Source organism: Hippopotamus amphibius, chromosome 12 (genome assembly GCF_030028045.1).
Source record: "Hippopotamus amphibius kiboko isolate mHipAmp2 chromosome 12, mHipAmp2.hap2, whole genome shotgun sequence".
NCBI lineage: Eukaryota > Metazoa > Chordata > Mammalia > Artiodactyla > Hippopotamidae > Hippopotamus > Hippopotamus amphibius.
The window spans coordinates 11563563-11590488 of NC_080197.1; the positions used below are offsets into that span (position 1 = coordinate 11563563).

Sequence of the window (26926 nt, forward strand, 5' to 3'; positions counted from 1 at the left end):
AGTGGTCAATAGCAATGACTGCAGCAAAGAAGTGATGCAAGATGAGGTGTGAGGATTCATGATAAGCAGCGGGGAGGACATTGGTCGAAGCAAGAGTCATTTTGCTGAAGTCGGGGTGCAGGGGGAGCCACACTGGAGAAGACCAAGAAAGGAAGAGATGGAGTAACAGCGAGTGCAGGTGTTTCTTGAATTTCCTATAAAGGGGTGAAAAAAGAAGGCTCATACCTGGAGGAAGTGTGTGAGGCTCAGGGTGCATTTTGATTTTAGTTTTCCAACAAGAGAAACTTGAGTGTGTTTTTGAACCCTAAGGAGATGCCCACAATAGAAAGACAGATGAATATACATGAGACAAGGAATGCTCTTGAGCTAGTAGCAGGGGGTGAGATCCAAGCAAAAACCAAAACCAGGAGGAATTAGGAGCCCTTCCTATGCCATCTGTCATTGGCAAACACCCTGTGAAGACCCATGTTGCTATTACAAAAATCCAGGGTCCCTTTCAGTAAGTCACGAGAATCAGAATTTGGCTGAATTGATTTCTGGTTCTACCACTTCCTCCCCACTCAAATTTTTTTCTACTTTGGGGAAGTCCAGTCATAAAAATAGTAGTTCCCACTCACTGAGTGCTGCTTCTGGGTCAGGGGCTGTGCTAATTAAGTGCACTGTACACTCTTAGTCCTCAGCCCTGCAAGGTGGACTCTGCCCCTTTTTCTAGAGCGCGCTCAACTCTTGACATTTGGGGGTGGGTAATTCTTTGTACAGGATGGAGAGGGGAGCGTTGACATGCTCGCTGCAATGTAGGCTATTTAGCTGCACCCTTGGCCTCTACCCTTTAGGTGCTGGTAGCATAGCATTCCCTCCTCCCAGCTGTGACAACCAAACATGTCACCAGATATGTCCACATGACCTCAGGGAGAGCAGGATCCCCCATTTGGGAACCACTGCTCTAGAGCTGGGGAACGGAAGCCACGGAAGCCACCGCTTGCCTGAGGTCACAAAACTAGTCATGGAGCCCGCCAGGATCTCAACACCAGGTCATTTTTACCTCAAGGTAATTGCTCTGAACCCCTACGCTACGTCTGATGCAAGTTCTTTGTATATGGGCTCTTACTAACTTTTGTTCACAAACACAGTTCTCAGATATTTTTATTATAAAAGTAATACATGAGCACATGCTTGCTGAAAAAAGTTCTAACTCTCCCTTTAATGTTATCAGTTTAGCTGGTGTCTATATGTACCTATATACCTACGTGCGTGTATAGGGAGATAAAGACGTGTATACCTTTAAAGAAACGTAAATTGTATTTACTTTTGGCTTTTTATCTTACTATTTCTTGGAGACCTCTTCTCTATGAATGAAGAGCTTTCTCAAATAAAGTACAAATGTCACCTCCTCCGGGAAGCATTGCACAGGCACGCAGTCTACTATACCTCAGCCCTCATTCACCTTTCTTTTGCTTCATAAGATTTCTTACTCTGAATCCTACTATATGGTTATTTGTTCTTTGTTTACTGACTGTCAACCTCACTCAAATGTAATCCCCATGAAGGCAGAGACTGTTTTGTTCTCTGCTTTATCCGCAGTGCCAAGAAGCAGTCCTGGCACAGAGTAGGTGCTCAGTGAATATTTGTTGAATGAATGAACGGATGAATGGACCTATGTTCCTTTGAATGGTCGCATGTAGTAACCCATGGTATGGATGGATGTAATTTATTTAGCTATTCTACTCCTGATGGACGTGGAGGCTTTTTCCAGTTTTCCACTATCACAGCATATGCACCACAGTGAACACAGCTGCACATAAATTCGGGAGCATATATGTAAGTAGGTCAACTTGAGAGAGTCCGAAAAGTGAAACTGCTGGGGCGAAGGATTTGCACATTTTAAATGCTGATGGAACACACCAGTCTGTCCTACAGAGAGGCAGTCTGAATGAACCCCTCCACTGTCTATGAATGACCATGCCCTTTATATCTTTGATTTTGTGTATGAGCTGAGGTAGGGGGAGGGTCCGAATTTATTTTTTTTCTGAATGGACTGCTAATTGTCCCAATAGTATTTGTCATAATATGTAATTTCCTCATTTTTTTGAAATACCATGTCTCATGCATTAAATTCTTTAGCAAGATTCTTTCATCCCACCAAGCTGTTTGTCTCATTCTGCTTTATATAATTTATGTTTAGTCCTGTAGTATGTTTTCATAAGGTAAGCGTCTCTCATCTGTATCCTCCTCCAACTTTTAAATGTAAGCTTTCTAGAAGTGGAGTATACCTACAGAAAAGTCCATAAATCATAAGTGAATTGCTCTGAATTGTCAGAGTGAATACATCCATATAACCTCATCGTTGTTTATTATTAAAATTGTCATGGTTATTTTTATGTATTTTTTTAATCGAGTGAAATTTAGGTTTATTTTGTCAAGTTCTCTTTAAAAAACTGATGTAGGATTATGATTGACATGACATTGAGGTATTAATTTGGGAAGACTTAGTGTCCTTACAATATGAAGTCTAATCTTCAGAATTACCCAATCCTTTTGCTCAGAGAAAACATGAACCATTCCCTCTAGCTGTGACCAACTCATGATCCTGCAACTATGTTTTTATTAGTGGATTCACAACCAGAATACTATGAGAAAAGAAAAATCCCTAAATGATAGGCAAACAAATCTGATGGCATCTTTCTATTTTGTTGTATTATTTTGTATTTCATTCCATTACAATTATTCTTTTGACAGAAATGTCCGTGATCTTGTCACCAACTAGAAATCTTGGCTCTAAATTACCTCTCCGGTGGGTGAGTTGGTCTTATGAATTACGCTTTGCTACATATAAAAGAATGAAATTAGAACACTCCCTAACACCATACACAAAAATAATCTCAAAATGGATTAAAGACCTAAAAGTAAGGCCAGACACTATAAAACTCTTAGAGGAAAACATAGGAAGAACACTCTTTGACATAAATCACAGCAAGATCTTTGACCTACCTCCTAGAGTAATGGAAATAAAAACAAAAATAAGTGGGACCTAATGAAACTTAAAAGCTTTTGCACAGCAAAGGAAACTATAAACAAGATGAAAAGACAACCCTCAGAATGGGAGAAAATATTTGCAAACTAATCAACAGACAAAGGATTAATCTCCAAAATATATAAACAGTTCATGCAGCTCAATATCAAAAAAACAAACAACCTAATCAAAAAATGGGCAGAAGACCTAAATAGGTACTTCTCCAAAGAAGACATACAAATGGCCAAGAGGCACATGAAAAGCTGCTCAACATCACTAATTAGAGAAAGCAAATCAAATCTACAATGAGGTATCACCTCACACCGGTGAGAGTGGGCATCATCAGAAAATCTATGAACAGTAAATGCTGGAGAGGGTGTGGAGAAAAGGGAACGCTCTTACACTGTTGGTGGGAATGTAAATTGATACAGCCACAATGGAGAACAGTATGGAGGTTCCTTGAAAAACTAAAAATAGAATTACCATATGACCCAGCAATCCCACTACTGGGTGTATACCCAGAGAAAACCAAAATTCAAAAAGGTACATACACCCCAATGTTCATTGCAGCACTATTTACAATAGCCAGGTCATGGAAGCAACCTAAATGCCCATCAACAGATGAATGGATAGGACTTCCCTGGTGGCGCAGTGGTTAAGAATCTGCCTGTCAATGCAGGGGACACAGGTTCCATCCCTGGTCTGGGAAGATTCCACATGCTGCGGTGTGACTAAGCCCCTGTGCCAAAACTACTGAGCCCGTGCTCTGGAGCCTGCAAGCCACAACTATTGACCCCATGAGCCACAACTATTGAAGCCCATGCTCCACAACAAGAGAAGCCATGAGAAGCTTGTGCACTGTAAGGAAGAGTAGCCCCCACTCACTGCAACTAGAGAAATCCCACAAGCAGCAACAAGGACCCAATGCAGCCAATAAATAAATTAATTTAAAAAAAAAACAGGTGAATGGATAAAGAAGATGTGGTACATATATACAATGGAATATTACTCAGCCATAGAAAGGAATAAAATTGGAACATTTGTAGAGATATGGATGGACCTAGAGACTGTCATACACAGTGAAGTAAGTCAGAAAGAGAGAAACAAATACCGTATATTAACGCATATATGTGGAATATAGAAAAGTGGTACAGATCAACTGGTTTGCAAGGCAGAAATAGAGACACAGATGTAGAGAACCAAACATATGGACACCAAGGTGAGGAAGTGGGGGGGCGGTTGGGATGGGATGAATTGGGAGATTGGGATCGCCATATATACATTACTAATAAGAAAAAAATCAAATGGTACACTTTAAATATATACAGTTTATTGTATGTCAATTATATCTCAAAAATTCTTAAAAAAAAAAAAAAATTACACTTTGCTAGGTACTAATCTGGCAGTGCAGTAGTTAAGACTCAGCTTCCACTGCAGGGGGTGCCGGTTCAAACCCTGGTCGGGAAACTAAGATCCCACCTGCCGTGTGGCACGGCCAAGAAAATTTGTTTTTAAATTCAAAATTCAAAATTCAGAATTCAATGAAGCGAAAAGAATGAGTCTTTACTAATAATAAGAGTACCTTAGTTTTTTATATGGTGCTTTATAATGAAGCCGCCATGATGGAGGCTAAATTGGCAGACTACCTATGACGTGCCAAGCATTGTGCTAAGTAACTCACATATGTCTTTGCACTTACCCTTCAAAATGACTTCATATGGAAAGTATTGTCACCCTTTTGCAAAAGAGAAAACAGGACCAGAGAAATGTGACTTCACTAAGGACACCAGCCCCTGAGTGGGATTCAGAGCTGGAAGTGTCTGGCTCTTTCTGCATTCCCCTTAGCTCATCTGGTTCTTTCCCTGTCAGACTGAGATGGTTCATTCTTTTGTTCATTCAGCAAATATGTGAGCACCTACACGATACCTTAGGTCTTGCTGTATACAAGTCCTGGACTGGGTGCTGGGGATTGAGCAGTGAGAAAAACAGAGTCCTTATCCTCCAATCCAGTAGGGAAGAAAACCAAACAAAACCAAACAAAACCCACTTCATAGTATATATCAATATATCATGGTAGGGAGAGAGAGACAGAGTGCAGCTAAGTTTTCAGTTCTAAACTGTTTTGCCTCCAGTAACTGTTGATGAGGATGTGGAGAAATTGCATCCCTTGTGCACTGTTGGTGGGAATGTAAAATGGTGCAAATGGTATGGAAAACAGTCTCTCTTTGAAAAATTCAGGATGGAATTACCACACGATCCGGCAATTCCACTTCTGGGTGTGTATCCAAAAGAACTGAAAGTCTTAGAGAGAGAGTTGTACACCCACGTTCATAGCACTGTTGTTCGCAGTAGTCAAAAAGTGGAAGCAACCGAAGTGTCCATCAACAGAGGAATAGATTAGTAAAATGTGGTGCATGTAATGTCATATTATTCAGCCTTAAAAAGGAAGGAAGTTCTGATACAGGCTACAGAATGGATGAACCTTGAGGACATTATGCTAAGTGAGATAAGCCAGTCACAAAGAGCCAAATACTCTATGGTTCCATTTATATGAGCTTCCTGGAGTAGACAAAATCATACAGACAGGAGGTGGAATGGTAGTTGCCAGAGACTGAGGGGAGGGGGAAATGAAATTTTATTGTTCAATGATAATAGAATTTCATTTTTGCCAGATGAAAAGTTCTGGAGACGGTTGCACAACAGTGTGAATATACTTAACAGTACTGAACCGTACATGTGAAAATGGTTAAGATGATAATTTTTACATTGTGTATATTTTACCACAATTAAAAATTTTTTTTTAAATAATTATAAAAATTCTGCTTCTCAATAACCCCATCTAATAGGAACTGCCATTTTCCCCGCTTTAAGTCTTGGTAACCCCTAACATAGTAGGTCCTTATTAAATATTTTTTGAATCAATTTGTAAATTAAAAAAAAAATTTTGCTTCTGTTCTTTTTTTGATCATCTGTTCAGATGACAAACATAAATTTTGTCAGACATAAAATGACAGACATAAAGACAGAATGACAGATAAAAACACCATGTCCCCCATTGCTCTAAATCTCTGGTTAACTCTCTCCAGCCATTGGCCAGGATCAAGGAATGGATAGTTTAATATGGTAATTGGCACATCCTTCCTGTGGTGCATCCTTTCTTCACTGTCAGGCTTGCTTTTCCATGTTTCTGTGTAATCTGTCACTCTTTGCTGTCACTTCCTTTTCCTTTGTGTTGACAGAGCCTAGAGTGTTTGTCCATTCTTGTTGGGCAGTTTTGACTTCCTTCCATGGGATTGCTATTACGTGTTACATGGTAATAAACCGGCAAGTACACATTGTTGGTTTTATTTTTCCTGGACTCATTTCTTATTCTGTGACCCTCCTTCACCATTCATATTTCTGTTAATTTTTAGCCTAAAATTTATGTTTTATTTTTTATTTTTTTGGCCATGCCATGTGGCATGTGGGATCTTAGTTCCCCGACCAGGGAATGAACCCTCACCTGTTGCATTGGAAGCTCGGAGTCTTAAAGACTGGACCGCCAGGGAGTCCCTTTAGCCTAAAAATTGACAAGGGCTGGCAAACTCTGGCTAGCTAGCCTGTGGTTTTTTATAAATAAAGTTTTATTGGCACACAGTCATGCCCGTTGGTTTACATATTGTCTACGGCTGCTTCAAGTTGCGGTGGCAGAATTGAGTGGTTGAGTTGTGACAGGGACAACAACGTATGGCCCCCAAAGTCTAAAATATTTACTATCTAGCCCTTTACAGGAAAAATTTTGCCAGCCTCATGCCTAATTAATTCAGTTTAAAAGGTTAAATTTTATAGGTGCATCTGGCACATCTTCAGTAGGGTAGTAAGTCAAGAATTGTAGTGCACTTAAAGGTGACTTTGGGGACATGAGCTTTGGGGAATTTTCCCTTACTCCTCCCTCTGCTGGGAGCACTCTGTCAATTTCAGGTGTCTTCCCTGAACACCCACTTTGGAGCAGCCCACTGTCCCAGTTCTGTGTTCTTTCTCTGTTGTTCTTCCCCCTCTACACTGTAAACTTCTGCAGGGCAGGACTCGCAGGTCTCCTCGCCATCCAGGGGAGGGTGTGACAGTAGAGGGTCTTAAAATATTTGTTGAATGAGAGAGAGAGAGAGAGAGAGAGAGAGAGAGAGATGCCTACCCAGCTACCCAGACTTCTTGGCTTTTCAATTTGTCCTTCTTACAAAAAATATGAACCACTGCTAAGGAAATGGAATCCTGGAGAAGTGAAATGACTTCCCCAGGCTGTGGAGTTCCAGCTATAGAGCTAACTCTAGAAGTGGAATCCAGCTATAGAGCATCTTTCCTGGTCCCTCTTCTTTCTAGAACTAAGAGCAGATTTACATCTCCATCTCCCCTATTCCTTCCTCCCACCCTGCTTCCCCACAAAACAGGGACCTACTTCACCAAGCCACCCACCATTGTCCCAGAAATCAATCAAACAACGCCTGTTGGTGCCACGTGCAGTAGGAGCGGGCCGCTGAGGGGAGCAGGAAGAGGTGGTAGGAGGGAGAGAAGGACATAGAGCCGTGCTGTCTTGAGCTGCACGGCTCATAACCTCCCAAGGAAGTTTTCTGCTACAACAAGGAGCAGAATTCACTTCACAAGTGGCATAAATTACCCTTAACACTTTTCCCTCGAAACGAATTCGCAGGTGATGGTAAATATGAATCAGCGCTCAGCCATCATGATTGTTAAAGGAACAGTTCAGCCCCACTGTAGCGTGGGGTCCTGGGGCCAGGTTAGGAGGGAACGTTGCCATCTGTCGTGTCAGGCCTGGGGTGTTATGGCCAATGGTAGCATCAAGGGCTGGCATCAGGGCTGTGGGAAGTGCCTTTGTCTCTTCCCCATAATTTCAGTGCCCTCCAAACCACTCCAGATAAGCACGCAATGTGAGACAAGTGTGCTAGGCCATGGTGGCTTCTCATAGCTGCTTCTCCTCCATCACAGTTCTGCTCCCATCCCACCTGCAAACCAAGAGATCTGAAAGGGCCTGAGAGGTGCGCAAAGACCAGAAGAACGCCAGCAAGACTGTAAGTCTCAACAACCTTCTCTGCCAGGGCTGTGGGGTTTCATGGTTTTTGTCAAAATCATGCGAGAGTGTGTTTTTACTAATCTGAGGCTGCACAGCTCTCAGAACTGGAGGGTCCGATAATTATCTTTCGAATCATGCCTTCCTGAGATACTGCTGGGCTGATTGCTGGCAGCTTTCAAAATTTCCCTGTTACCACAAAACCCTACCTTTATGCCCTTCTGAAACTCTGACCAGGAGCAGTGACCTGAAACAGTGAAACTACTCCCATATTCTAAATTTAGAAAGTGCGATTCTCTGAGTCTGAAGCTTCCTGCTTCTGAGCCTTCTTGCTTGCTGGCTTCCCGAGTCACAGTGAGGCCACTTTCTCTCTCTCTCTCTCTCTCTCTCTCTCTCTCTCTCTCTCTCTCACTCACTCACTCTTGTGTTTATTTATCCATCAAACATCTCTGGTGCTGTTGACCAGGCGCTAAATGCCAATAGACCAAGATGAAGACTGTTGAGACCCTGTTCTCAGATGGTCGTGGCCCTGTGGGTGAGGCAGACAGCTAGCCAACCCACTTCTTAATGGGCCAGGATGAATGATTTATCTTCTAGGGGTGCAGTGAGCACCCAATTTGGGACCAGTTAAGAAAGCTTTGAATGTCACAAAGAAGAGTTTCCTATCTATTCTATAGACAGTGGGGAGCCAAGGAAGGTTCTTGAGTGGGAGAGTGGCAGGATTAAAGGTGTCATTTAGGTTCATCTGTCTAGTTGCATATGAATTTATACATCCATCCATCCAACAGATATTTACTGAGCATCTACTTTGTGCCACGCACTGTGCTGGGTGCCTGGCTTCTGTCTACAGCAGCAAACAAGACAGACATAAATCCCTGCCTTCGTGGAACTGACTTTCTGGGGAGGAGGGGTGGATGGACAATAAACAAGTAAATAAATAAATGAGTTCCAGGTGTGCTAAGAGCTGTAAAGGAAATGAACTGGGAGATGGGGTTGAGAATGACCAGGACACAGGGTGGGGCTCCTTCTATTGGATGGTTGGATGGTTAGGGAAGAGACCCCTGGGAAGGTGACGATTCAGCTGAGGTTTAAAAGAAAGAGGGCAGAGGACTTCCCTAGTGGGCCAGTGGTTAAAACTCCCCACTTTCACTACAGGGGGCATGGGTTCAATCCCTGGTCAGGGAACTAGCATCTCACATGTCACGTGGCCAAAAAAAAAAGAAAAAAGAAAAAAAAAAAGGCAAAAGATTTAAATATTTTTATTTAAAAAAAATAAAGAATAAAAGAAAAAAGGGCCGTTATGACATGAACAGAGGAAAAAGAGTTACACGAAGAGGAAAGAGGAAGTGCAAAGGCCCTGAGGCAGGAGAAAACTTAGCTTTTGGAGAAAGCAGAAGGAAGCCAGAGCAGCTGAAGGGGAGAGGAGGAGGCAAGGACAGGGTCTTGCAGGCCGTGGTGAGAACTTTGGCGATGGCGGAAGGGTGGCTGGGAGCCACTGGAAGGCTTCAGCAGGCAAGTGACGTGTTTAGATTTACGTTTCTAAAAGTTCCCTCTCCGGAGTTCCCTGGCAGTCCAGTGGTTACGACACCACACTTTCACTGCTGAGGGCCCAGTTCAATCCCTGGTCAGGGAACTAAGATCCCACATGCTGCACAATGAAGCAAAAAAAAAGAAAAATTTTTCCCTCTGCCTGCTGTGGGAAGCACTGCAGCAGCAGTGACACCAGCAAGGAGGCTATAGGTGAGGATGGTGGTGGCTTGGAGCCAGGTGCTGGCAGTGGACGTGGACGATTCAGGACATATTTAGAGGTAGTGGTGAGGGGCGCAGAGGAGTCAAGAGTGATGCCTAACTTTGGAGCCTGAGCCACTGGGTGGTGTCACGAGGAGCAAAGACTGGAGATTGGGGTGGGGATGGGGGAGGAATAAGTGTTTGGAGAAATGCACGATGTCTTTTTAGGATGTTTCAAGTTGGCGGTTAGATATTCACGTCCAGAGCCCTGGAGAGATCAGGATGCTGAGGGGAATGTGAGAATCCTCACACGTGTTTATTTCAGGCAGCAGAAAGGGCGAGGTCACCAAGGGAGGAGGAGGAGCGCCACTTGGCAGGGTCCAAAGACAGGGCCCGGCAAGGACATTGCTGAGAAATGACCATGAGCATGGATGCCACGATGGGACTTGGCAACAAGGATTGTGACATCGAGAGCCATTTGGTGGCACAGAGGGTCGAAGCCTGGTTGGGGGGACACCAAGGAGGGAGTGGGATGTGGAAGTGGGCCAGGGAGTGCAGACTCTCGCCAGGAGTTGAGGTGGGGGGGGGGAGTGGAGGGAGGGGCACTCGTGGGAAGGTGCTGGAATGAGGGGAGGCATTCTATGTTTTTTAACATGAGGTCCTGGGAGAGGGGAAACGGAGGCTGCACAAAAGAGGCAGTTGTTGGAAGAATACCTTGACTGGGCAGGAGGAAAGGGCACTGCGCCCCTGCTCCCTGGCTGTGTCTGCTCTCCCACTGTGTGACCCTGGGCAAGTTACAGGGATCTTCTGGGCCTCCCGCTGCAAAATGGGCCACTCGGGCCCCAGATGACTTGTATGTCGAGATGGGCTCTTCCTGGGTGAGATGGGTCCCGAGGACAGAGTGGCCTCCAGCAGGACAGGCACCGACCCCAGGGAGGCCACCAGGCTCCACCAGGCCTACCTTTCTGCACTGACCAACCCTGCCTGGCTCCAGGTTCACAGCCAGGCCTGGCTGGCCCCTGGAGGCTCAGTCCAGAGCGCTGTACTTTGGGGGGAGGAAAGTGAAAGCTTAAGAGTCTGATGGGTTACCAGGCCCAGTCAAAAGGGCTCTGGAATGAGAGGGGCCTGGCTTTGATCCTGGCTTTGCCCCTTCCTGGCTCTGGGACTTTGAGCAAGAACTTTTCCTCTTTGGGTTTTAGTTTTCTCATCTGTAAAGTGGGTATCATCGTCATTGGTTGTTATGGGGAGTAAATGAGATGATAGTTGTAGAATCCTTCCTCCCTCCCTCCCTCCCTGCCTTCCTTCCTTCTATCCATCCTTTTTTCCTTCTCTCACTTTTCTCCCTCACTCCCTCCTTCCCCTTCTCTCTTCCTTCCCTCTTTCTCTTACAGAAGCCAAGTTCTGCTGCAGGAGTGTCCCTCTTCTTGGGTCATGTTATCTGTGTGGCGCCTGGGCCCCTGGGGTTCTGATAAGGCAGACTTGGTCTCTGCTGCACCCACAGGAGTCGGGGCCAGTGGGGCCCACAGGGGCTTCCCATTGCCTGCATTTATCTGTCCTGCCCTCTGCCCTCTGGGCTGGGCCCCACACAGGACAGCGGGCACACCGAGGCCCGAGGTGGCATGGCTGGAACTGCTGGGGAATCGGAAGGGCATGGACGCACTTCACAGCCACTGGGGCTGGACGCCAAGGACAGACCCTGTGAGGGACACCTCCCTGGGGCAGCTCTTGGCTGCTAGAAGTCATCTCTGGGCCCAACCTGGTGACTCAGGAGACCTGTGTTGGGTCCCGCAGGTGTCTTTCAATCTACCTCCAGCCCTGCAGGCCCTAGAGACAGACGGGGTAGGGAGGGAGTAGGGAGTTGGGACAGGGGGGTGTCCAGGTTCTGCCTCTTCGTGGCTGTGTGACGTAAGATAAGTCATGCAAACCCTGGAGCCTCAGTTTCCTCATCTGTAAAATGGGGATGATGATAACGGTGAAGCCCTTTCACTAGGAGGGTGTAAAAGGCGAATGAGACCAAGCCAGTCCCCTCCTCATAGCCCTCCAGGGGTGCCTGCTGCACGTGGAGGAAAGTCCTGTCTCCTCGCCCCACAGGCCCTGCAGGCCCTCCCATCCCCTCGTTTTCCCTCCTCAGCCATTCTGGGTTCCTCGCTCTGCCTCCCTCTCACCGAACTCACTCCCACCTCAGGACATTTGCACTTGCTGGTCCCCCGGCCTGGCATGTCCTTCCCTCAGCTACTCCTGTGGCTGTTCCCTCAATGCTCCACTCCGGACCACCTCTGCAGAGAGGCCGGCCTGACATCACCTCATCACTGTCCCGCTCCTGTTTCCTCCACCCCAGAGCACATCACGTCAGACCCACATTTATTTGTTTGCCTGTTCCTGGTCTGTCACTGAAATGTGAGCGCCACAAACCTGGGGATTAGACCTATTTAGTTCTTGGCTCTGCCCAAGACCCAACAGTAGGTGCCCTCCGCGGGGTAGCTATTATAACCTTTTCTAGAACTATATCTAAGTCCCCCGAGGTATGTAGTGCTAGGTGGGTGGAGAAAGGCAAAATAAGGGCCAGCTGTTAAGTGGCTGGTTTCCCATTCCCTCATTATTTCATTTATTCATTAGAACCATTTCCCCGCACACCCACCGTGTGGCAGGCTCCGAGCCGGGTGCCGGGGGGACGCTCTGAGTGGAGGTTCCTAGCTCTGCCAGGTCTCCTGCAAAGAACATTTGGGCCCTCGATTCCCAAACTGCGGCTCCCCAGGGCCCCAGGCCGCGTCCACACCCCTTCTCCCCACACAGCGCGCTGCTGGCTTTTCTAGCAGGACCTGAAGCACCCGTGGCCCCTGTGTAGATTTCCACCTTCAGCGTCTCTTCTCTTGCTGCTCCCCCAGCCTGAGATACACCTTCTCACCCTGACCCGTGGCCGAGCTCATCAATGTGTTCACACGACACGCGGGGGGCGCCTACTCTGCCTCCCCTGCTCGCGTCCCCCTTGCCCTCCCAGCACCCTGGAGCCCTAATGCCTCCTTGGTTCTGGGTCATCAAATCAGACCCTCAGCCTGTCAGCCATTCTTTATATGAAACTTCTCCCATCAGGACCTCACATCTACCCCACAGCCTAGTGGGGATGATGTTACTGCCGTTTCACAGAAGGCGGTGCCAAGGCACAGGGAGGTTCCGTAACTTGCCCGAGGACACACAGCTAGTACAGGGGACTTGAACCCGGAAGGCTGACCCAGATGCATTCTTCTGCCCTATCAGCCTTTCCAGAAACCCTTCCTGTTATCAGCCTGTAGGGAACATACTCTTATACTTCCCACCTGCCCTCCTGAGGCTGCCCTCTGAAGCCCTGGACCCCACATCTATAACCACAGGCCCCTGTGCTGCGGGCTTTATAATCGCCGTCCTGTGTACGGCTCTCATTATCCCGGTCTTACATGTGGGGAAACTGAGGCAAGGATCAGTGAGGTCACACCTGCCCCAGGCTGGAAAGCGGGAGATCTGGGTCAAGCGCAGGCTATCTGAACCAGAAACCAAGCCATGTTCCCCTGCTGGTCTTCATACTTAGTACCACCAGAGACAACCACGGCGGCCAATCGCCACGGCGGCCACCTGCTATCAAGCTCCTACCGCATTACACCTGATTCCCACGTGGCCTCACACTGTCCTGTTTTTCACCCCATTCTAGAGGTGAGGGAACTGAAGCTCAGAGAGTGGAATGACGTGGCCAAGGCCATTCAGCTGGCGAGGTGGGTGGGGCTGGACTTTGAACAGGGCTGTGGGAACTCAAAGCCTTTATACAGCTGCCCCATGTGTCCAAGTGACCGGGCTACCCACATTTCTCTCCCCCACCCTGGGAAACTTGAGTCTCCTGGGATGCTCCAGGCTTTCAATTGTTTCCAGTCAGAGTTTCCTGGGAGCTGACAAGAGGGAGCCACCCACTTGGGCTGCCCCGGGTCCTTCCCATTTGGCTGTGAATGAGCCTTTGTGTGGCCAGGTCTAGCCCAGCCCTTGTCCACACTGTAAGGCTTCCTGATGACTCAAAGGCACTCAGTGGTGCATGGCCTGGGAGCCCAGCACCCGATGAGCAGACAGGCCTGCTCTAAGGCAGGCTCTAGGGGTTGAGCAGCCCCTGGGCCTTTGCACTCGCTATTCCTTCTGTCAGGAGAGACCTTTCCTCAGTTTCTCCCACAACCAATCCCTTCTCATCCTTCAAGTCACAACTCAAATGTCACCACTTCAAAGAGGCCCTTCCTGACCATCTGGCTCACCAGAACGTGAGCTCCAAGAGGGCAGCGATCTGGCTGTTGTGTGTAAAGGAATCAACATTTCAACAGGATCCTTTCTGCTAGTGACACATGGTGTAAAAATATTCAGGTAATTGGGTAGAGAGAGTCTGGGACAGGGCGCCTTTGAGGTGGTGATATCTTTTTTCTTTTAAGTCTTTATTAAATTTGTTATAATATTGCTTCTGTTTTATGTTTTGGTTTTTTGGCCAGGAGGCATGTAGGATCTTAGCTCCCCGACCAGGGATTGAACCCACGCCCCCTGCATTGGATGGTGAAGTCCCAACCACTGGACCACCAGGGTAGTCCCTGACGTGGTGATATCTGAGCAGAGACCTGGATGAAATGGAGGAACCATGCCAATATCTGGAGGGAAGAGTGTTCCAGACAGAGGGAACAGCAAGTGCAAAGGTCCTGTGGCAGGAATATGCAGAAGAGTGGGAGGAACTTCAAGGAAGCCAATGTGTCTGGCACAGAGTGGTTGAGAGAAGAGCAGGAGTAGATTTTCCCCCTAGGGGATTGACCTGAAGACAATTTTGGTGGTCACACTGGGGCATCAAAATATGCTGCTGACATCGAGTGAGTGGAGGCCAGAGATGCCACAATGCACAGGACACCCCCCGACCACAGAGAATGATCCTGTCCGAATGTGGCTAGCTGAGAGATGCTGGGCGGGGGAGGGGGGAGGCTGTTTCCCCCAAGAGTAGCGAGGGGTCTGCCTGCTGTGTGCTGGTGCCACCTGGTGGCCTCATGAGACACTGCACCAGCTCCTGGAGGAGCCAAGACTTCAAAAATGATCCCTCCAGTGTTTGTGTAATGATAACAGCAATAATATAGATCATGGGCTTGCCGATGGCTCATGGTGTGCCAGGTCAATGCAAGATGCTTATTCAAATGAGTCCAAACTCCACATCCACCCTAACAGGCAACTCTGAACGGACATGTCTGAAACTGAACTCTTCCCCCAAACGCTCAGGGAGTCAGTGGTCCCCGGCTCCTCTCTGTCTGTCACCCCCATGTCCTTCTTCTGCTCAGAACCCCAATGGCTCCAAGTTCTCATTCACAGAGAAAACCAGACTCCCTAAATGGCCTCAAAGGCCCCTGCCCTTCAACTGAAAATCAAAACACACTCCAGCCTGCTTGTTCCCCCTTCTCACTCTTTTTTTTATGTACAGCAAGAATCACCAAGTGACATATATTTTACTTATTTATCTTGCCCACCTGCTCTATGTGAACAGCTCCACGGGGGCAGGGGCTGTTTGGTCACCGACCTCTCTCTAGCATCCAGCACCGTGCCTGGCACGCAGTAGGTGCACAAAAAATACTTGTTGAATGAATGAATGGGTGGATCTGCACAACCGTTCCCTTCTTACACTGGAACTTTGTGGGTTTTAGTTTCATCTCCACCACCAAGGCTGTGTGACCTTGTACAGGCTTGTCAACCTCTCTGGGCCTCAGCTTCCTAACAAGAATAAAAACAGTACCCTCCTCATTGCATTCTGAGAGAGCTGAATGCGTTTCTCCACAAGTGTTTAGAACAGTATGTAGCGCCCAGTGGGTGCTTAATAGGGGCAGTCCTGTACTTCAGTCACCATTCCGGCCTCCCTCCTCCCCTCTGCACCCCTTCAGCCCTGGAAGGGAATGGCTCGAGTCTCAGTTTCCTTCTTTAGTCCTTTGCACATAGGAGGTGCTCCTTAAATGCTGGTGTTGAGGGAAGGACATTGACGATTGAGGAGTGCCTTCTGTTTGGCAGGCACTGTGAGGCAGGCTCTCCTACCCCATTTTCTGGGTGAAGAAACTGAGGGTCCCACTGGGGCAGAAGCAGAACCTGTCCCTCGAGGCTGGCGAGGTGCCCACCTTCTGTCCTGCTCAGAGGGACGGAGCAGAGGGAAGGAGTGTCATTCTGCAGAGTGACCAGCAGGGGGAAGCAGAGATCTGGGCCTCCTCCCAGGACTTGAGTCTGCGGGGCCGGAGAGCAAGCCGCCTCCTGGTATTTCACACCCTATGCACCCCGCTTGCCTTACCTTAGTCCCGGCCCTGGTCTGAGAGGTCCTGTCTTACCAAGAGATGCCTTTCCCCTGCCCTGCACTGAGTGTTGTGCTCTGGGCTTCTCATATATGTCAACTCAGCCCTCACGAAGCCAGAATGAATGAGGCAGGCACCATTATTGCCCCATTATTCAGAGGTGGTAACTGAGGCTGGACAGCTGAGGTCGCTAGCCAGAGGCGATGCTGTTCCACAGTGTGTGTTCGGCGTATGGAGGCAGATTGCTTGCCTGTGGATGGTAAGCCGTGATTGTACGCATTAGACATTTGTGTGGTCTCCTTTGGCGAGGGGGCAAGTGTATCTGAAGAAAGGGAGGCAGACATTGTGCCCAAGAGCATAATTATTTGTTTAAAATATTCATGGACCCTTTGTATCAGAGAATCAGAAAATGTCAGAGGACTGGGGAGCTGGGATGGCCCAGAGAGGGGAAGCCTCAGGGGAGAGGAGGAAGCCTACCTGATTTTTCTGGGAGGGACAGTAGTTACCCATCTGGAAGCAGGAGGACATTTCATACGGAAGGAACAGTGTATACAAAGGCCCTGGGATGGCTCAAGGAACCTCAATAGCCAAGTCTGGCTAAAATAGCACCAAAAAGATGGGGCTGGGGGAGATGGGATGAGGTGGAGAGATGGGGCTCAGTTCACTGAGACTGAGAGACAGGGATAGACCGCTGGGGTCAGACATGGGATGCGCAGGGTGCCATGGGGTCCCAGAGGGTAACTGTCTGCCTCCTGCGGGAAACTCAAAGAACTATGGATGTCCCCCTTTTATGGTTGGGGAAGCTGAGGCTCAGAGAGGTGGGGCAACTTGCTCAGCCAGCCAGTCAGCCAAGGGCTTCGGGGAGACATCATGGACTCAGGAGAGACACCCAGTGAGTTCGGGCTGAATGAATGGATTCAGTCCCTCATGTGCCTGGCGATGTGCTGAGTGTTTTCCCAGAAGAGTCTTATTGAATCCTCAGAAATAACTGTGAGGGAAGTGCTATTATTTTCCTTTCTTCTACGGATTGAAAAAACAAAAACAAAAACAAACCCAGCGCTCAGAGAGGGCAACTGATTTGCCTGAGATCACACAGCCCACAAGTATCAGAACTAGGATTCAAGCCCAGGCCTTAAGGCTCTGGAGTCTGCCCTCTTAACTTGGCACCAGAGTCTCCCAAACTCTAGCCAGCTTTGAGTTTTGTGTTACTTGTGCTCTCTGCCTTCCTTAATCTATATTTTAAAGGGAAGGCCCCACCTACCTTTCTTCTTCTAAACTAAGCCTGTTTTGTTTCTGTACGAAGGAAACTATATATCATTAGCAGAAATGGAAAACCTATGTAATGAATAAGTACAATGAGAGCTAAACAACACTCTTACATCCTTGCCAGACGCTTGCTTGCCCAGTCAGGAAGCAGAGGCCTGCGGAGCTTTGTTAGAAGGGATGGGACAGAGCAAGGTGATAAGGAGACCTTAGCAGCAAGGGAGCTTTTTCCTTGAGGTGCTCAGAGCAGCCGCAAGAGAATTCTTGAGGGGAAAACTGCCTCTCTGGGACCTGATGTCCCATGTGACCTAGGACAGCCCACAGCTCCACCCCAGTCCAAACCCTTCTCCTCTGCTCTTCCAGGCCCTTCCAGGCCCTGCATCCACAGTCCATGTCCAGAGTGAGATGGGGGATCCTGGGAACAGGGCCCAACGGTCCCTCTCACCTTCTGCTCCTCCCTGGCAGAGCCCCTCAAGGAGGGTATACAGCTGGCGCTCAGCCAGGCCTCCAGAACCTGGCCTACAATAACTCAATGTTCAGTGTTTGGTCTTGTTTTGTTGTTTTTAATAGAAAAATGTTCCCGGCACCACCAACTCTTTTTTGGGCAGGGTTTGGAAACCATTTCCAGATGGGAAATAATTTTAGGGAAGAGGAACAGCTAAAATTACGGGCCCTTCTGCTGCCAGCTTCCACTGGGACGAGCCAGCCTCAGCCCTGGAACTTTCTTGAGGTGGGGCGGCTGGGTCTGCGTCGGGGAGAGAGGCCGGGTGGATTGTTGAGACTGGATGTCTCGCCTGGCTGAGCTGCGGTCGGGTCACGTGGGCACCTGGAAGCGTCTCAGCTACTGCGTTTGGGGGCCACCCATTCGTGCCAGGCTCCTCTCCCATCCTCATTCCTCTCAAGTATCCCTGATCAAGCCTCTGATCCGGCTGCCATTTTTCAGGAAATGCCAAGGCTAGACTGTGTTGTGTTAGAATCGGACCCAGGGAAATCGACAGGTCAGATGGCCCAACTTCTGCAACAGATAAACTGTAAGGAAACGAAACGGATGGCAGGGAAAACAGAAACTAAAAGACTGAAGAGATATCAGTTTTTTGTTTTTTTGGGGGGGTGAGGGCACACCGCGCTCAGCTTGCGGAATCTTAGTTCCCTGACCAGGGATCGGACCTGGGCCTTCAGCAGTGAAAATGTGGAGTCCTCATCACTGGACCACCAGGGAATTCCCAATTTTTTTTTCAAATGGACAAGACAAAATATAGTCTAGGGATACAAACAGAAGTGAAAAAACTATAAAGAAACACAAGAGTTGCCTCTAGGGACTTCCCTGGTGGTCCAGTGGTTGAGAATCCACCTTCCAATGCAAGGGATGTGGGTTCGATCCCTGGTCGGAGAACTGAGATCCCACATGCTGCGGGGCAACTAAGCCCGCACTCTCTGGAGCCCACACACCGCAACTACCGAGCCCACGTGCCACAACTAAAGAGACTGTGCACCACAACGAAAGATCCCACGTGCCGCAACGAAGATGCAGCCAAAAAAAAAAAAAAAGAGTTGACTCTAAAAGTCATGGTTCCTTTTGGAAGGAGGGAGGGGCTGTCCCTGAGTGGGACAGGGCTCCTGCAGGGGGCTTCTGGGGTAACTGGCCAAGTTCTGTTTCTTCACCTGGAGGTGATCACAAGGAAGTTTAGTTGCCTTATCATAAATCATTAAGGTATATGTTTGTACTGTGTGGCTTTCTGTATCTGTTTTATTTAAAAACAGAACAAAACAAAAGAAAAAACTAAACAAACACAGGAACGTCCCCTTGCAGGTGGAGTGAAGTGGCTTTCCCATGGCTAAGTAGAGAGCTGTGATTTGAGCCCAGTCTATAGCCCGAAGCTTGTTTATTCATTCAACAAATACTTGCCAAACCCAGGGTCTGTGCCAGGGGTCTGGGAGTGAGAGAGACGCATTCGTGCCCTCACAGTGCTGAGAGGCTGAGCAGAGGAACAGGTCAGGGACCGGGACCCCCTCCCACCAGGACACCTAAGGATTCTGGATAAAACATGGCAAGGAGCCCTGTAAAGGGACAGCTGGGCTCACAGAATTGAGGGGAAATAAATCTTCAGGGGTTACAAGCAGAGAGAAATTGAACATTGTAACCAGAACTAACCGCATGGAGGGTTTACCCACCATCGGGGGATCATAGGGACTTTGGAAAAGACTTTAAATTTTGAAAGAAATAAAAGTTGCAAGAATGATATAATGAATCTTAAAAAACGCTTTATCCAGATTTACCAATTGTTAATCACATTTTGCTACTCTTGTTTTATCATTTACTCTCTCTCTCTTCTGGAGAAATTTTTTTTTCTTCCCTGAATCATTTGAGAACACATTGCAGACGTGATGCTCCTTTACCCCTAAATATTTTAGTGTGTATGTCCTAAGAACAACGGCATTCCCTTATCCAACCCCGTAGCCATTGAATTCAGCAGCTTTACCAGAGTTAGCACCCAAAACCCATCAACATTTTGCCAACTGTCCCAGTGATATGATTGTGTATCATATTTAGTTGTCATGTCTCTTTTGTCTCTCTCTTTCCTCTCTCTTTTTTAAAAAGATTATTTTATTGAAGTATAGTTGGTTTACAATGTTGTGTTAATTTCTGCTGTATAGCAAAGTGATTCAGTTATACACATATATACATTCTATATACATCCTTTTTCATCTTCTTTTCCATCATGGTTTATCACAGGATATTGAATATAGTTCCCTGTGCTCGACAGTAGGACCTTGTTTTGTCTTTCATCTCTTTTAATCTGAGAGATTCTGTCCTTAATCTTGATTTTTTTGAGGAGCACAAGCCAGTTATTGAAATAATTATTGTCAATCTCATTTATTGGTGATGTTAAATTCCATCAGTTGGTGGAGGAGGGACTGGAGGGGGCTGTTGAGGGCCGAAGCAGGGACACTGAGGAGGGGATTGTGGCAGTTGTCCGTGTAGTGGTGGCAGGAGAGGTGGAGGGACTGAGGAAGGTTGGATTTGGGGGGAAGGGACCTCCTTTTTCTCAGTGGTGCACCCTGCCCATCTCCATCTCCCATAAGCTGTGTGACTTGGGCAAGTTACTTCACCTCTCTGTGGCTTAGTTTTCTCATCTGTGAAATGGGATGACAGCACCTCTCCAGAGGGCAGTTGTGGGATTAAATGTGTTAAGTGCTACAAAGTGTTGGCCACTGTTACTCTTTTTTTTTTTTAATTTTTATTGGCATATAGTTGATTTACAATGTTGTGTTAGTTTCTGCTGCACAGCAAAATGAATCAGTTATACATATATCTGCTCTTTTTTAGATTCTATTCCCATATAGGTCATCACAGAGTATTGAGTAGAGCGCCCTGTGCTATACAGTAGGTTCTTATTAGTTACCTATTTTATGTATAGTAGTGTATATATGTCAAACCCACTCCCCCAATTCATCCCTCCCCCCTTCCCCCCTTGGTAACAATAAGTTTGTTTCCTACATCTGTGACTCTATTTCTGTTTTGTGAATAGGTTCATTTGTACCATTTTGTTTTAGATTCCACACATAAATGATATTGTATGATATTTGTTTTTCTGTGTCTGACACTTCACTCAGTATGAAAATCTCTAGGTCCATCCACGTCTCTGCAAGTGGCCTTATTTCCTTCTTTTTTATGGCGGAGTAACATTCCATTGTATACATGTACCACATTTTCTTTATCCATTCCTTTGTTGGTGGACATTTAGTTTGCTTCCATGTCCTGGCTATTGTATCAATAATAAACCTCGCTTTTTAAATTAAGCGTGAAGCAGACACCTTTTATTTGTTGAGTTAAACATGCTATCGTTGGTTTGTGTCAGGAACCTCTACGGTTTTACTTTGTTTTATTTTGTTGTATTTTTTCCCCTTCATCCTTAATGCCCAGGCCCATGACCTCTGTCCCTGGGTGTGTGTGTCTTTGTAAAACAAGTAGTATTATTTTATGCGTGGGTGTTTTTAACTTACAGACAAGTTCTTCTGTTTCTCTCTTTCACTCAACATTCTGTTTCCAAGATCTCTGCGTGTTGCCAGGGCTATGTCCTGCTATGCTGAAAAACCATTTATCTCTGCTTCCTTCCAAAGGAGTTTGCAGGCAGTTTGCTCATGTCCTTTGGGGCGGAACATTTTTTTGTCATGAGAAAACCTGGGCCCTGAGCCTGTCTCCTTTGAAGGCAGGCGGGCCCGCACGGCTGGGAGGAGGAGAGAGCTCCAGCTGCTATGTAACGAATGGGGTCCTGCTGGGTCCCCCGGATGGACAGGCCAGGCTGGGCAGCTGTCCGCATTCATTGCCTGGCACGGCCTCAGGAGGAGGGTTGCGGGGGGGGGGGGGGGGGGGCTGGCCGAGAGGGGGTCAGGGCCGGGAGTATCCCCTCTTGGAGCTGCCCAGACCTCAGGCTTTCTCTCTGGGCCTCCCACGCACAGCCCAGGGCCTGTCAGAGAAATGAGAAGCTGGGTCCAGGAAAGGGCTGAGCTAAGTGGTGCGGTGAGAGAGCGCGACCACCCACATCCATCCTCTCTTTGTGGGTTCAAGATGACAGCGCGGGAAGTGCTCTGGCGGGTACAGCAAGGCCAGGGGCTAAGTCACAGCACCCCAGCCCTCAGCATGTTGGCTTCCTCTGAACCAAGGTCCCATGAGTAAGATGGAGAGGACCCCTGGGGTGTCTGAGTCACCTCCCGGGCCTCCCTTTCCTTCAGTCACCACATTCTGCTCCCATCTAGTCACCACATGTTATTGAGCACGAGGCACTGGCCATAAAGCAGTAAACCAGATGGACCACAACCCGTGCCCTCCTGGACCTCTGTTGGGGTGGGTGTGCGTGTGTGTGTGTGTGTGTGTGCGTGTGTGTGTGTGTGTGTGTGGTAGGTAGAATAATGCCCACCCTCCTCCCTATTCATGTCCTAATCCCTGGAACCAGTGAATATGCTAGGTTACGGGGGAGTTAAGGTGGCAGGTGGAATTAGAATTGAGGTTGCTGAGCAGCTGAACTTGAGCTGGAAGAAGGTCCTGGGTTATCCAGTGAGCCCAGTTTATTTTTTTTATAAATGTATTTATTTATTGGCTCCCTTGGGTCTCTCTCTCTCTTTTTTTTTTTTGGAAAGAAAATCACTTCGTTCTAAGTAATTCACAAACAATAACATCAGAAAAGCATGTTTAAGAGGCCACACAAACATCTGCCCAGGCCCAAACTCAGTACCATCTCAATGAGCTTCTGTATGGTGAGAACACCCTCTTCCACTGCCATCCTGAAGCACAAGAACTATTAATGATTGAGGAGAGCTTTAACTGGTGGTTTCACAATTTATATCTTCACTGCCAATTATACTTTTAATACCAAATCAACGTGGTCACGAGAGCTGATTTCTCATGCCTTCAATCGTCACTTCTTCGTTAAGCTAACCCGTTTGCCAGTCTGCACTGTTTCCGCACCTCGCTGAAACCCTCACAGAGCTTAAGCTCACCCTGGCTCTGGGCACACGCCAAAAACTGTTTCTCCTCAAAAAAGCATGGGCCATTCTGCTGCTGCTGTGCTGGCTGGGTTCCTTCCCTGAGGCTCCTGGTAAGTGATGTCGGGCCTTGAGGGCTCAGCATTACTTCCTTCCCTGAAGCCCCCGGCGATGGCATGACCCAGAGTGTGGCCGACGGCAGAACCCACAGCCACGCCGGCTGCAGTGGTTGCCATCTGGGCCATCAGACCTGGCTGCCGGGGAGCCAACAGCGGACGGGGGAGCCCTGCTGGTGGCTGAGTGGCGGGTGCTGGCTGAGTGGCGGGTGCTGGCCTGGGCGCAGCTCTCACGTGAGGTACCCGGCTGGCGGAGGGGCTATGCGGGAACTGCGGCTTTGGCTTCCACGCAGCATCTTAACTGCGCGGCAAAGCAGGTCTAGGAGAGGGAGACTCTGAGCAGACACTGGCGGCTTCTGCATTGGGTCTTTGTTGCTGCGCGCGCAGGGTTTCTCTAGTTGTGGCGAGCGGGGGCTACTCTTCATTGCGGTGCTCGGGCTTCTCACTGCCGTGGCTTCTCTTGTGGAGCACAGGCCCTAGGTGCTCAGGCTTTGGTAGTTGCAGCACACAAGCTCAGTAGTTGTGGCTCACGGGCTTAGTTGCTCTGAGGCATGTGGGATCTTCCTGGACCAGGGATCAAACCCGTGTCCCCTGCACTGGCAGGTGGATTCTTAACCACTGCACCACCAGGGAAGTCCCCAGTGGGCCCAGTGTAATTGCAAGGATCCTTGTAAGTACAAGAGGGAAGTAGGAGAGTCAGAGCTAGAGGGATGCAGCACAAGATAGACTGGAGCTGCCTCTGCTGGCTTTGAACTTGGAAGGTGGGGCCACAAGCCAAGGAACGCAGGCAGCCTGTAGGAGCTGGAAAAGGCCAGGAAGCAGGTTCTCTCTTTGAATCTCCCCAAGGAACTCAACCCTGCCCCCTAAGTTTGGCCTAAGGAGGTCCAGTTTAAACCTCTGACCTCCAGAGCTGTAAGATAATAAATTTGTATTGTTTTAAGCAACCAAATTGTGATTTGTTACAGCTGCCACAGGAAACTAATACACAATAAACAAGTGAAACATAGAATATGTTAGGTGGTGTTAAGTAAATGCTGTGGGAAAAATAAAGCCAGATGGAGGATGGGGAATGTTGGGATGGTTTGCAGTTTTAAGCAGGGGGAACAGGCAGTTTCAACAGAGGCCTGAAGGAGGTGAGACATGAACTATACGGATAATGGGGGAAAGTGTACCAGGTGGAGGGACCCACAAGTGCCAAGGCCCTGAGGTGGGAGCATGCCTGGTATGTTGCAGGCACAGCAGGGCAGCCATTGTCACGGGGGCAGAGTGAGTTGGGGGGGATGGAAGGAGGGGAGGTCAGGGATTGTAGGGGGTCAAGTGAGCTCTGGCGAGATGGGCCTGGCGTATAGCAGCCTCCCAACAAGATCAATAAGGGCAGTGCTGGGCTGAAGGTCCCAGTCTCAGCAGTGGAACACGCTTCTCCCGACAGGAGCTGGAGAGCCAGATCTGCCCCTTGCCCAGCTCTGCTCAGGCCTGCTGAAGTGGTTTCCAAGTCACTAAAGTGAGGAAGGAATGTGCCCACCCCCACGCCTCCCTCCCACCCCAGGTCTTGCTTCCTAGTCTGGCCTTTGCTCGGAATTATTCTCTGGATCTCAAAGCCTGATATGGCTTGGTCTAGGCGGGGTGGGCAGAGATATCGTGACCTCTCTCTCACCCCAGAACTGCCAGTCTGGGAGCAGAAGGCTTTGCTGCCTCCCTTGGGATCATGGCCAAGCAGGCCAGCCTGTGCCCTGCGCTTGGGCAGCTGGGCTGCGGCTGGGAGATAAAGGTCACCATTTCCCCTCCACCTCCTGTGCTCTGTGACCTGGGGCTGGTGGCTCGCTGTCTCTGGGCCTCCGTCTCCACCTCTGAGGCCCAAGAGGTTGGATTAATCAGGGGTCTCAAACTGACAGGCTGCAGCCACTTCCTGCCCACAGACGTGTTTAAGTGTTTTAGATTAGCTGCCAGCACTTAAGAGTTGGGAAACTTCGCGTAAACTCTAGATTTCTGGCTTTTCTTGAGAAATGAGAAGTTCTGGCAGCTGGTGACTGAAGCTGACTCGGGGCTATCACAGTCTGTGCCCAGCCCACTCCATCCTTTCTGACTTGTGTCTTGGGATACTGGGATGTCTGAGTTCAGAGCCCTGGACTCTATGGTCCTTCCAGCTCTGATTTTGTCCACTCAACAGCTATTCCATGAGCATTTAGTATGGGTAGGACCTAAGAGATAAGCTTTACACCGCCCATTTTACAGATGAGGGAAGGGAGGCTTGGGAAACATGGGAGGGTGTAGTTTACTAGGCTCCCAGAGTCAGCATTGGGGCTGCATCTGAGCTGCAACTGACCGATCCATTGAAAACTGATCCCAAAGGTCTTTGTCCAAAATGAATTGAATACTGACATGGGCCTGGGCCATGGCCCTGAACTGGACAGACCAGGTCCTGCCTTCATGGGCTGATGCAGTTCCTGGAGCCACAGTGATCAGCAAGGAAAACCTGGGGTTTCGGGAGAGATGTAGATGGACAGGGTGGTGATGGGTCGGGGACGGGAGGGAGGAGGTGACGCTGGAGCTGTTTCCCACAGAGCGAGGGCCTGAGGCCAGAGCCCCAAGGTCCACCTTCCTCCTCTCGTGTCCATCATGGACACTTCTCTGAGACCTGTCCCGCTCCACGAGCTGACTTTCCACTAGGATGATGGTGACATGTGGCTCTGGATTCCCAGCCCTGCTGCTTACCTGCCAAATGACCTTGGACAAGGGACTCAGCCTCTCTGTGCCTCAGTTTCCAAGTCTGTAAAATGGAGAAAACATGGGTGTTTACCACTCAAGGGCGTTGGTGGTGATATGACTTGAACGATGAATTATAGTCGCCTGGGATGTAGCTGGAGCTCAGTCACCGGGGGCTGTGACCAGAATGTCCTTCCACTTAGGCTAAATAGACTACAGAGTATCCATTCCCTGGAGGACGGGGTAGCAGGAGGAAGGGGGGATGTGGGACACATCCCCTGGTGAACCCAGGCACAGTGGTGGGATTGGAACCCATCACTGACGCTACCTGAGAGAATTTTCCAACACAGCAGGGAGGCCCAGGCAGCCCTTCGGCAGATAGGAGGCTGGGGTCGGTGTGGGGCCCTCTGCTGTTCTCTCCCCACTCCCACTGGGAAGCTCCCAGAGGAGATGTTTCTACCACCCATGTTTTTTTTTTTGTTTGTTTATTTTTGTGTTCTGGGTGTTTTGGCTGCGCCAAGTAGCATGTGGGATCTTAGTTCCCTGACCAGGGATTGAACCTGCGCCCCTACAGTGGAAGCCCAGAGTTTTAACCACTGGACCGCCACGTTCACTTTCAATGCTCCAGGAGCCCAGCCCCACGGGCTTCAGTCCCAGGAGGAAAATTGCAGTTTTCACTTTTTCCACATGGTGAAAGGGGCCAGGACCTCTGCAGAGAGACACCATGAAGCCCTGATCCTGCCCCTCTCAGCTCCTCCCTAGTCCCTGGATCTCCCAGCACAGGGATTTTCCCAAGAAGAGAAAAGAAGCAGGAATGAGGGAGGGTGGGGCTGAGAGAATCCTGTCTGCTCCCCACTTTGTCCCTCATTCGCACAGTGCAGACACGCGGTAGGTCTTCAATAAATGTTCAGTGAATGGATGGATGGATGGGAGGGAGGATGAATGTATGGATTGATGGATGGATGAGAAGGAGGGAGGGAGAGTGGGTGGAAGGATGGATGGGTGGGTGGGTGGTTAGGACTTAATCCTGAGAACACTGATCTTGGAGGAAAGTTACTGGGTCATCATGATCCCGACCACAGATTCCTCCAGGCCAGTTGCACCTCCCCTCTCTCCTGGCTCCCTTACGTCCAAGCATCTCCAGGGTGAAGGTGTGTCTTCCTTCAGAGACTGAGCCATGTGATGCCCCAGCATCTGTGTGGGTTATAATCCCCCACGATGTGTTCGTGCCTGTGACGTCCTGAGTAAATAAACA

The 26926-nt window shown here is 48.6% G+C and overlaps 1 pseudogene; it reads right to left on the minus strand.

Moving 5' to 3' along the window:
- Positions 1–22796: 22796 nt before the first annotated feature.
- LOC130833600 (coiled-coil-helix-coiled-coil-helix domain-containing protein 2-like) lies at positions 22797–23264 on the minus strand (annotated as a pseudogene).
- Between the last annotated feature and the right edge of the window lie 3662 nt (positions 23265–26926).